We start from the raw sequence: 11,482 nt of genomic DNA, 5'->3' as shown, positions 1-11,482 counted from the left end.
AATACTACCAGTTTGCCGCCTTATTAATGATCCTTTCTACTATCGGCACAAGGTCTGAAATTTGAGGGAGAGAGCTAGTCGAGTACATCGATCCCAGTACTCAACTAGTACTAATTTCATCGACCCAGAAAAGGATGAGGAGCAAAGACGAACGCGGAGGAATTTGAATTCAGAACGTATAAACGGACAAAATGCTGCTAAGCATTTTGACCGGCGTGCTAACGATTCTGCCCGTTCGACGCCTTTCGTATTATTAGATATAACATTCATATTTTCACCTTTAGTTGCAAGATTTGTCAATGTATTTTTTGCTTGATATAATTACCTCCCAAGAATACGATTTCAAAATGTGATACAATACAGATGGCAAAGATGTATTGTATTCAGCAATATCAGACACAAACACATCCCAGGAAAGAGAACTCGCATCCCTGCACCCCGCTGTATTTCAAGGCTTTTGAGCCAGAGTCTTGTGCAGCGGGGAATAGTTTCTAGACTTTTGTCATTGTAATAACTATTGAAGGAAAAGCAGGAGATAACGGGGTACGATTCACCAAGGGAAACTCTAGAAATATCAGCCAAATTACTCCTGATCACACCAGTCATATTATATAAGGAAATATACAATTTATAATGTAGTACTAGATACATTGTGTCCGAAAGAACGAATCAAGGCTGGAATGCCACTAATCAACCAAAGCTGAGCTAAGAATAAACAATACGAAATCAAGAGGACGGCACCTCATGCGATGATCCAGCTTTTGCATACCCGCATATTTATGTAGAGAAGTTTGTCTTTGTCTTGTTTTTGATGGCTCGTTTCTATTGATTGGGCGTAAAGTTATGACACATTCCCGCTGGGAATGATGCGCACTTAAATTCCGTTAGTAAATATACAATTTCGTATATTATTAAATATCTTGTTTCAGTCAAGTAAAATATGAAGTGCAAACCAAACAAATGAATTTTAGTTTGATGTTAATTCTTTTTTTCACGAACACTCATCGAAATAGTCAGTATACAAACTCGTCAAACAATTGTATTTTATATTAAGCAATTCTTATGTAACATTACACCAAATATCCCGGTTATTCAGTTTAATTATCGCTAAATTAAGGTGTACTAGTGCATTATGCGGCCGTTGGTTGTTCGAAAATCGAGTGCAAAACGGAGAGATATTATCTCTGTTACGATAATAGGTATAATACTCTTTTGGTACTACATGATGAATAGGGTTACACATTAATTAATTCACAAATCGTTTTGAGCACCCTGATTTGGCATACCAGTTACTTGAACTGCAATAGAAAGATCATGGCTAGATACATCGAAGAACTGGAATGAATCCAACATTATTATGAAGATAAATCATCATAATGAAGATTATCGTCATGATAATATTCATTAAAATGGTTATCATAGTAGAGGTGGAGGTGGTGGTTGTTGATAATAAACGAAAGGGAAGGAAGAAAGGAAAGGGTATAGGGGTAGCTCGTTTTGTATGCGACATAAAGTTCCAAATTTGTAGAAGAAAATGGGTTCTTTTTAAGTACGTAGATTTTTCCAAACAATATTTACGACGTGCGTAAAGTGAATGGGCTTGAAACGATAATCGATTAACTGACATTTTACTCTGAAACATGTGATCGATTAGTAATTATTATAACTTCTTTTGACATTTAATAAAGTAAAATGAGATATTTAATACAATTCACCGCCGTGTCGTATTAGCTGGAACTTAAGAATTTTTTTAAGATTAGAAGAATGAGGAATGACAGACAAAATAGACTGTGGCAAAATATTTACACAGAATATGCATGAGAACTAAAAACAACAGTTGCACTAATGCAACAACTACTGCAACTACAACCACCACCACCACCACCACCACCACTACTCCAACTACTACTGTGTGTGTGTGAGTGTGTGTGTGTGTGTGTGTGTGTGTGTTTCGCTAGCTTCTGCACGCATTTTTTCTCTCCTTATTTCTCTCCATGTTTCTTTTCTGTGTATCTTTCTGTTGAAGAGCGTAGGCTCGAAACGTAAAAGACTTGTTTCATTTATAGTCCTGAGGCCATACTAATACAATTGTTTGTTTGCATTCCACCTGCCTTCGTCTTTTATTTATTTTCATAAAGCTTCCTGTTATATATATATATATACGAAAGAAGGTTTGAGAATGCAATTTTAAAATATGTTTATTTACTTTACCGGTTTCACTCTTTAGAAAAAGATTGTCAAAAGTAACATGTAAAAGTTTGGTTGTGTTAATTATTGGTTGTCACAAAATGCTACAATATATATATACAGTCTTTGGTAACAAGAACATGTTAAGAACATAAAAAAAGTTTAACAAGTTCATTAAAATATTGGGCACAAAAGATTCCAACATATATATACATTCTCAAGAAAATGTTAAAGATAGTTTCCAGAAGGAATTATTAAAAAGTTCAGTGAAATATTGGTATATACGCACAGAATATTATAAAGTGTAAAGTGGAAGACAGGTGAGGTTTACCCGTGGAAAGAAAAGCCTACGGAAAAGACCACGGTAACCTCGGTCAATGAAGTCACATGTTACTTTTTTTTACAAAAAAAAAGATAGATAGATAGATAGATAGATAGATAGATAGATTTTCTCTTTCACACACACACATACACACACACACACACACACACACACACACACACATATATATATATATATATATATATATTATATATATATATATATATATATATATAATGGAATATGCGGAGAAGAAACAGCTTTCATCGGTGAAATTCATGTATGTGTGTGTGTGTGTGTGTGTGTGAAAGAGAAAATCTATCTATCTATCTTTTTTTGTAAAAAAAAAGTAACATGTGACTTCATTGACCGAGGTTACCGTGGTCTTTTCCGTAGGCTTTTCTTTCCACGGGTAAACCTCACCTGTCTTCCCCTTTACACTTTATAATATTCTGTGCGTATATACCAATATTTCACTGAACTTTTTAATAATTCCTTCTGGAAACTATCTTTAACATATATATATATATATATCCGCTTTTATCCTTCGAAACGTAGAGTAGATGAAACCTTTAGCGACTGAAGAAGGGTTTTTTTCTTTGTGTTAATTGTCCTGTACTCTCTTTTTTTTTTTTTGCTGTTTTTAAAAAAAATGTCCAGTTCCTTTGGTTTGTGTCTATGTTTTCGTTTCTCATTGTGTTCGACGTCCTTTTGGTGTCCTGTACTCATATATGCGTGTATATGTACATGTAGAGGTAGGTACGTACATATATGTTTATATATATGCATATGTTTTATTTTATTTATTAATATATATATATATATATATATATATATATATATATATATATATATATATATATATATATATATATGTATGTATATAGAAGTGCATCTGGGCGAGAGAAATCATTCACAAAGTGGGCGTGATATATTAAATTCCTTTCGTTGATAAATGCACCCAAGATTTACAAAGAGTAGAGAACATGTAATGCTATGATCATCTGTTTCAAACATTCAACGTTAACGCCAAAGATTGTAATCGAGTATTGCATATCGGTTTCCGGTTACTTCGTGGGTAGACTTTTAGGGTATTTTTACAGATGTTACGCACAATTAAAAATGAATTGCCAAGGGATCTCTATCGAATTGGATGGTTTATTTTAGGGCAATGTCTGGTTGAAAGATTTACAGAATTGTTGTTGAGCGTGTAAATGCAGACGTATCTTTTATCTTTTACTTATCTCTGTCACTTGATTGCGGCCATGCTAGGGCACCGCCTTGAAAGATTTAGTTGAAAAGTTGACCCCGATTATCTTTTTTGAATCGGGTACTTATTCTGTCAGACTCTCGCCGAACCGCTATGTTGCGATGACATAAACAAACCAAGACCGGTTGTCAGGCGGTGTGGGGGAACAATGACACATAGATACATAATTATAGATAGATAGATAGATAGATAGATAGATAGATAGATAGATAGATAGATAGATAGATAGATAGATAGATAGATAGATAGATAGATAGATGGATAGATGGACAGGCATAGATAGATAGATAGATATATAGATAGATAGACAGACAGACAAACAGACAAACAGACAGACAGACAGACAGACAGACAGACAGACAGACAGACAGATAGATAGATAGATAGATAGATAGATAGTAGATAGATAGATAGATAGATAGATAGAAAGGATTATTATTATTATTATTATTATTATTATTATTATTATTATTATTATTATTATTATTATTATTCTGTTTGACTTTTGCTTTATATTTGTACAAGTTGGCTCCAAGTCTCACCCAGAGACCTCAAGAGACAACAGGCTGGAAGTTCGTGATGTTGTTATGCCTAGTGTGCCATATATTTGGTTTTGTATTTAGTGTTGTACTAGTGAATGTCAAAACAAAACAAAAAACGAAAAGTATGTTTGTTTTAAAACTTAAGATTACATAGAAAGTATTTACGTAGGATATGAACAGTTCCCATGAGCACTATCTTTTGGATTTCTGCCATTTTGGAGTTTCCTGGTATCTGAGTTAGGTAGCGATCAGCCCCTTTTGCTATCATTCCCAGGGCACCTATGACAACAGGTATTGTCTTAGTCTTCAGGTTCCACATTTTGCTGATTTCTATTTCAAGATCTTTATATTTGCTCAGTTTTTTGTAGGTCTTGACAGATACGTTTATATCGATTGGGACAGTCATATCAATGAGGAGGCATGTTCTGTGTTTGACTTCTTTCAATATGATGTCTGGCCTATTTGCATCTATCTGTCAGTTTGGATGGGAAAGTTCCATAGGAGTGAGATGTGGTCATTTTCAAACACTGGAGGTGTTCCCACCAGTTTTTTTCATGGGGCAAATCCATGTTTTTGTAGATTCCCCAGTGAATATATTGTGCAGCTCTATCATGCCTGTTGAGATACTCTGTAGGCGCTAGAAGACTACACTTGGAGACAACATGATCAATGGTTTCATTTTGTTTATTATTATTATTATTATTATTATTATTATTATTATTATTATATTATTATTATTATTATTATTCTGTTTGACTTTTGCTTTATATTTGTACAAGTTGGCTCCAAGTCTCACCCAGAGACCTCAAGAGACAACAGGCTGGAAGTTCGTGATGTTGTTATGCCTAGTGTGCCATATATTTGGTTTTGTATTTAGTGTTGTACTAGTGAATGTCAAAACAAAACAAAAAACGAAAAGTATGTTTGTTTTAAAACTTAAGATTACATAGAAAGTATTTACGTAGGATATGAACAGTTCCCATGAGCACTATCTTTTGGATTTCTGCCATTTTGGAGTTTCCTGGTATCTGAGTTAGGTAGCGATCAGCCCCTTTTGCTATCATTCCCAGGGCACCTATGACAACAGGTATTGTCTTAGTCTTCAGGTTCCACATTTTGCTGATTTCTATTTCAAGATCTTTATATTTGCTCAGTTTTTTGTAGGTCTTGACAGATACGTTTATATCGATTGGGACAGTCATATCAATGAGGAGGCATGTTCTGTGTTTGACTTCTTTCAATATGATGTCTGGCCTATTTGCATCTATCTGTCAGTTTGGATGGGAAAGTTCCATAGGAGTGAGATGTGGTCATTTTCAAACACTGGAGGTGTTCCCACCAGTTTTTTTCATGGGGCAAATCCATGTTTTTGTAGATTCCCCAGTGAATATATTGTGCAGCTCTATCATGCCTGTTGAGATACTCTGTAGGCGCTAGAAGACTACACTTGGAGACAACATGATCAATGGTTTCATTTTGTTTATTATTATTATTATTATTATTATTAAAACATACGAAGCCCAGTATACCCATCATGACTATAAGGGTACACCAGGCATATGCATCACAACCATATGTGCGCGACATGAAACAGCTCATGACCTTGCTGGTGGGGCCCAGTTAGAATTTTCTTCTGGTCGAGAAGCCCATCCCGCTCAACAGGTCCCTGAATAAGGATTGTTTAAAGATGTTGAACGAACCACCTATGTTTCCAAAGGTGAATTACCAAACCTTTAAGAATCCCTTTCAATACACGGCTATGATGCTCCTCCACTACTTCTGCTCGTGGTCAGAGATGCACATATCGTCAACCACTAAGGGACGTGGTCACCTGGTTAAGGTCAAACAACTGACAAGCAAATCTGTGGTATTGAGTAGAATATTTGCTGTAGCCCATCTTTTGTACCAAGGCAAAACAATGAACATGATAACATTTCCAATCAGTTATTATTATTTTTATTATTATTATTCAGTAGTTTTATTTTTATAGCGTGCTTTCACTTCACTACCGAGCGCAGCTCTGTGTGCCTTGGGTATGTGCTGTGATTTGTTGTGATGCTCTGATGGTTATTGTATGGAAAGTGTTCTGCGTAGGATGTGTGCAGTGCCCAGTAGTGCAATTTTCTGTATGTTATATGTGTTTGTAAGTCCTGGTGCTTTTGTTATGTATTTGTCTGAATATTTTTTTATCATGCCTAATGCACCTACTATGATAGGAATTGTTTCTGTTTTTAGATTCCACATTCTGGTTACCTCTATTTCCAGGTCTTTGTATTAATTATTATTATTATTATTATTATTATTACTATTATTATCATTATTACTATTATTATTATTATTATATTATTATTATTATATTATTATATTATTATTATTATATTATTATTATTATTATTATTATTACTATTATCATTATTACTATTATTATTATTATTATTATTATTATTATTATTATTACTATTATCATTATTACTATTATTATCATTATTATTATTATTATTATTATTATTATTATTATTATTATTATTATTATTATTATTATTATATTATTATTTAGCTGTAGGTCAGGTTGAACTCTAGGTGGTGGGCGCTTATTAGTAGATCTATGATAAGAGATATTTCGGCAGCACCCATCCTATACTTTTTCTCATGTTTCTTTTTTCATACAGTTGGGTGTTTGATGGCAGCTGGGGGATTTGGCTAATGCTTGTAGTAGGTCAAGCGATTGTTCAGCGATTCCCTCGTTAGCACGCATTTATAAATATGTTGTAATTAGTAGTGTTAAAAGACTATTGAGAATTGCTATTTACGAGTGTGTTGCTGATGCTGGCGTTTATATCATTACAAGTTCTGCTACTACGTTTCTGGTTATTGCTTCCGCTGTTTATGGGAAGAAAAGGTGACAGGATACTAATTTAATTCAATATACAGGAAAAAAATTTTTTTGTTTGTTTTAATAGCATTTCGAAAGTGTTGATACCAATAAAATAAAATATTCTCTCTGCTTGCAACTAATAAACCAGAGGGGTTTTATTTATTTTTGTCCAAAGCTTTTACTTATAAAACTTTACAGCCGTAACAAGAGAACTTAAGTTTCTTACACTTATTTAGTTCCCAATGAATGGCATAAGTAGATAGATCTATCCTCTACCCTTCATATACAACATTAACAGTTAGTCTTAAATCATAGCTTCTACCAAGGTCTCAGTGTTGCTACTTCAAGTGGAGTTTGATTGGTTCAAGTGTTGAGGTTTGAAGACAGATAAGAAGTAAAATATGCCAGCATCTTAATCAAAACTGTCTGCAATAAAAACATCAATTACACAGAATAATAACACTAAATAATAATACTAAAGTCTACGTTGTGTTTCTTTTTCTTCCTTCACGCATATTTGCAAGGCGTCTTAACGTGGAGAAGAATGTTGTACATCTAAAAATATATATCATTTTGAAGGTGGTAATTGGCTGAAATAGTATAGTGTTGTTGAATGTCTCGCATTATTTAGCCTCTTACCTCCGTATATCTTCAAATCTTGCCTTGATCGAGTTTATCATTAATCTACCTCAGCGGTTAGCAAAGTTATGAGTTATCTATACTGGTTATATTTTATCTACTGCATCCATCCATGTTCGAGAAGCTATACAATCGAAACCACTCCAGCCGTTGCTTTTCTACTTTTTTCCGAGATACAGTGCACACAGAACAGCTTTAGCCACTATTTCTTTTTAAAGTGGTAGGGTGTAATTTAAGGAACATCTGGCTAGTTAACCTCGCTGGTCGCCTACGACGTAAAGGTTCTCTCGCTGGCTTATATCAGTATTTGATGTTTGAAAAAGATAAAAGAAAAATCAGTATGCAAAGTATTATGATGAATAGCATTTGATAAGAAATGAACTATTAGAGAACCAACTCGGTGACTTCATTTCACTTGTATCTTTATAAATGGTAGAAACTCCTTTGGAAACAACATTCTACAGAGGCTCTCAAACGTTTAAGAGATAACAACAGACGAAAAACTAAATCGAAGGTGGTAGTCTGTATCAGTAAAAAAAATGTGCAGTGAACTTCAAGAATTTGAATAAATCGCTAATCATGGAAGAATATGACTCTGATATCTTGTGGCTGTCCTTCCATATTGATGAATTGTTTAACAAAAACATGTCGTTATGGTTTGTTTTCTTTCTTTTCACTCTAGTCAAGTGATCGAGATGTAAACCTCGAGAAAGATTTTCTCTCTACCTACCCGTAGAGTATACAAACTCAACTAAATTCATGAACTTTTGAAAGATAAATCTATTTCTTTACTACCCACAAGGAGCTAAACACAGAGGGGACAAACAAGGACAGACACACGGATTAAGTCGTTTACATCGACCCCAGTGCGTAACTGGTACTTAATTTATCGACCCCGAAAGGATGAAAGGCAAAGTCGACCTCGGCGGAATTTGAACTCAGAACGTAACGGCAGACGAAATACGGCTACGCATTTCGCTCGGCATGCTAATGTTTCTGCCAGCTCGCCGCCTTGACTTTTGAAAGATAAATCGTTTTGTTCTACAGCGAAACACAGCATATAAACGAGCGGGTACCCAAAAGAAACCGGAATTTTGCAATATTATTTTATTCACTTCGTTTTACATGTTTACACTTTTACCGGCTTCAAATAAATCTCCATTTCAAGCAATGCATCGGTCCAGACGCGTTTCCACACTTCGAAGCAGTCCTGGAGCTCTTGCGAAATGATGCCGTTTAACGCCTGCGTCGTTGTTTTTTCTTCACTTCTTCCACATCTGCAAAACATTTTTCTTTAAGGATCTTTTTCATTCGAGGAAACAAAAAATGTCGCAGGGAACAACATCGAGTGAATAGGGACGGTGGGTAATCGGGATCATGCCATTTTTGGTCAAAAACTGTTTCACACTCAAGGCGGTGTGCGCAGGCGTATTGCTGTGATGACACCACCACTCTCCATTTTGCCACAGGTCGCAGCGTTTTCGTTTCACCGCGTCTCGCAAATGCTTCAAAGCCACTAAGTAAAATGTCTGGCTAAAATTTTGACAAGGAGGAAAAAATTTTGTGGGGACGAATCCTTTCGCATCGATGAAACAAATCAGCATCGTCTTGACATTGGACTTCACTTGACGCGCTTTTGGTGGGGGTGCGTGGTGACATCGACTGTTTCCATTGACTTGATTGCTGCTTCATTTCCGAGTCGTAACCGTAGCACCAGCTTTCGAAAAAAGTCCTGATCAACTTCCAGTTGTTCTTTCAGTTTACGACACGCATTCAGTCGTGACTGCTTTTGGTATTCTGTGAGCAAGCGAGGCACAAATTTTGTTGCAACTCTTTTCAATCACAATTCCTTGCTCAAAATTCGTTGGCAATGAGCTCCATGACACGCCAGTCATATCAAAAAGTTTGTCAAGATCAATTCATGAATTTTCGGGATCTTTTCATTCGTTCGGGATGTCGACGGTTGCCCTGAACGAGGTTGGTCTTCAAGCGAAAAGTGATCATTCCTTAAGCGTAAAAAACACTCACCACTCGTAAACTTGTGTTTTGCTCATGGGAAGTTGTTTGAGGTATGGCAACTCTCCCGGCCGCAGTTTTCTCCGGCAGAAAGCAGAATTTCATGGAAGCACGCTGTTCTTTCGTTTCAGTCATCGCAAAAATCGACGAAGAGAGAAGAAGCACTGCAAAACAAAGGTGCACCACGTAGCAGTACGAATTCAGCAGACGACTCCAGTCGACAGATGACTCCAGTTGGCAGACGACGCCAGTTGGAAGACGTCGCCAATCGGCAGACGGATGCCTGAGGGTTGCATCAATTGGCTTCTAGCGGCAGAAGCCCGAACTACAATGAACGTTTCCGGTTACTTTTGAGTAACCCTTGTAAGATATTCCTTCAGAAAAGTCGATATAATTGTCCACAGTATTTTATTATAAATTTGTTCAAAATCACTTCGAACATAATGCAATAATCAGTTTGGATCGTAAAAGATCTTATTACATACACAAATCAAACAGTCACCACATATTATCAAAGTGGGTGTTTTGTTGATTTACCGACTAACGTTATTCACTAGTGGCAATTAATTTAACAAGTGCCGCCCCCGATATGAAACATTGCATAAGGTTCCTTGTAAACTATCCAGCCAACAGCTAAGTTATTCTTTCTTACTCATTCAATATCCTACAATCAATAGACAGCAGATCAGCAGATCAGCACTTCCTCTTGACTTCATCCGCAACATTTTTGCTCCTCTGGCAATAAATTATTTTCTAGAAAGTTATACATTTCATCTGCTATGAAGCCATTTACTAATAACTTCCAGTGTAATGGTAAACAATTAATAGGTTTATAATTGCTGACTTCTCCTCTGTTTTCTTTGTCCTTCACTAGCAGAAATGTCTTTCCTTTTGTTATCCATATTGACGTTCCATTTTCTATGCAGTCAGTAAGAAACGGTCGTCATTGCTATAGACAAAGGATTAAAGGACTAAACGCAGAAGACACTATTAGCACTGCTATATTAGTTTCGAAAAATTATGTTGTTTGGAGTGAAGAAAGAAACTATTGACTGCTAGGGAAACCCCAAAAGTTGCTGAAACAATATGAGAATTCAAGAACAGGAAGAAGAACAACAAAACGAGTAAACAGAAAGTAATGGAAGTACATGGCTAATTCATGCAACAAACCTAGGATGTTGGAAATAAAGAACGCTAGCTATGGCTGACGGGCAAAAACCTGAAACGAGAGGCCGAAGCCCTAATTACAGTCAGTCAGGAACAAGCAATTAGGAAAAATTTGATAAAAGCAAAGATCAACAAAACTCAGCCAGGCAACAAGTGTCGAATCTGCCGGAAAGGAGACAAAAATATTAACCATCTCTTGAGTGAGTGTAGTAAGCTAGTACAAACAGTGTATAAGCGCAGTCATGACTATGTAGGTAAAAAATTGCAATGGAATGAATATTAATCGAGAGAGTGACTTCCAAATAACAGGGAAGTGGTATGAAAACGAACCAGAGGCTGTGACACAATAAGAATTACAGCAACTTATGGGACTTTCCCATAAAACCTGACCATACTTCTGAAGTAAGAAGATCAGGTATGATTATAGAAGACAAAATTAACAATGTGAGATCATAGACTTTGCA

General features: G+C 35.7%; 1 long non-coding RNA gene across 1 annotated transcript in view; it reads left to right on the top strand.

The window, feature by feature from the left end:
- The first annotated feature begins 496 nt into the window (after positions 1 to 496).
- Positions 497 to 11,482, top strand: part of LOC118766470 — a 13,429-nt gene continuing 2,443 nt past the window's right edge. Inside the window, exons 1-2 of the long non-coding RNA XR_005002406.1 lie at positions 497 to 507; positions 9,813 to 9,816. This is a non-coding gene — a long non-coding RNA (uncharacterized LOC118766470). The remainder of the gene's footprint in view (positions 508 to 9,812; positions 9,817 to 11,482) is intronic.

The sequence above is a fragment of the Octopus sinensis genome, linkage group LG1, assembly GCF_006345805.1.
Source record: "Octopus sinensis linkage group LG1, ASM634580v1, whole genome shotgun sequence".
NCBI lineage: Eukaryota > Metazoa > Mollusca > Cephalopoda > Octopoda > Octopodidae > Octopus > Octopus sinensis.
The sequence above is the reverse complement of the archived record's forward strand: the minus strand, read 5'-3'. Positions and strand labels throughout refer to the sequence as shown.